Source organism: Galeopterus variegatus, unplaced genomic scaffold, assembly GCF_000696425.1.
Source record: "Galeopterus variegatus unplaced genomic scaffold, G_variegatus-3.0.2 Scaffold4228, whole genome shotgun sequence".
NCBI classification, from domain to species: Eukaryota; Metazoa; Chordata; class Mammalia; order Dermoptera; family Cynocephalidae; genus Galeopterus; species Galeopterus variegatus.
In genome coordinates this window covers 7158-8606 of record NW_007730339.1, presented here as the reverse complement: position 1 = coordinate 8606, position 1449 = coordinate 7158, and positions in this window count along the sequence as shown.

Below are 1449 nucleotides of genomic sequence, written 5' to 3'. Positions count from 1 at the left end.
TTTGTTCAACATAATCTCGGCGTAGCTCAAGTGGCAGACACTTCTCTAGGTGTCTCTCATCTTTTTGGATTGGTAGCTTCCACAAGCTTCTTCTCCAGGTAAAAAATACAGGAGATCAACATGGAAATCTCAGATATGCAAGCACTTACCTCTGTTCAAGGCTTGTCTGCCAACATTCTACTGGCTTATTGAAATAACATGGCCAAACAAAAAGGTAAGGGACCAAAAAATATACTCTGTCTATAGTAAGATCAGAACAAATGACATTGGTAGCTGTACTCTAAGGGGAAGAAAGGAATACTCCTGCTTTAAAGATGAGAGATAAACAAATAACTTCTCCTGAATAATAATCCAACTCAGATATATGCAAATTTTGCCCATCATTGTTTTGGTAAATAAAATTTTAATGGAAGACATCTACATTCATTCATTTATGCATGGTCTGTGGCTGCTTTCACATGGCAATGGCAGAGTGAGTAGTTGAGACAAAGACCAAATGGCCTGCAAAACGTAAAACATTTACTATCTAACTTTAACAGAAACACTTTTGCTTCTTCTGACTGAGCTATCAAAGTAGCTGTATTTGTTGGGTATATACCTAGAACAAGGATTGCTGGGTTATAGAAAATGCCACCAAACAGTTCTCCAAAGTTTGACTCTTTACCTTCAGTTTTTTCAATGCTCACTACACTTTTATATTTTGTCTTTTTTTTTTTTTGCCATCATTGACTTATTAGTTTATTGCAATATATATCACTTTTACTTCTTCCCTAATAAGTCTAGGACCTTAGAGCTAGCTATTTTGTACTTCAGTCTTTTGTTATTTTTGTCTCCTGTATTTCATTTTCCATATCTTTAAACCTCAAAGCAAGTATTGCTATTTGTGGTCATAATATTCATCTATACTTTTCAACTAATTTCATTATTTTTTGAATGTCTATGTTTTTGTCTGGATCACTTTACTTTTGCCTAAACAGCTCTATTGTTTCTTTTAATTCATACTTGATAAAAATAAATCTTTTCACTGTTTAGTTGTCTGGAAAATTTCATTTTTATTTTATTTATTTTAAATACTTTATTTGCATATTTTATTAATGTATTTATTCTATTTTGTAACCTGGCATTTTTGATTGCATGAAATTCTAGATTGATAGCCATTTGTAATCCATCCTTTAAATATCATCATATTATACTTCAGTTTTCTGTGTTTCTATTGAGTCTACTGTCAGCCTTTGTTACTATTTGTAGGCAATGTATTTGTTTTCTCTATCTATGTTAAGATTTTGGATTTTAATTTAATTTTTAGCTATTGAACTAATTTATTTATTTATTATTGGTTATGAATATGCATGAGATACAAATCTGATTGTCACCTCTCATGCCCAAGATGTGAAGGCGATATCCATACTGGCAGCAGGCCCATTACCACAAATTGCAATTATACCCTGT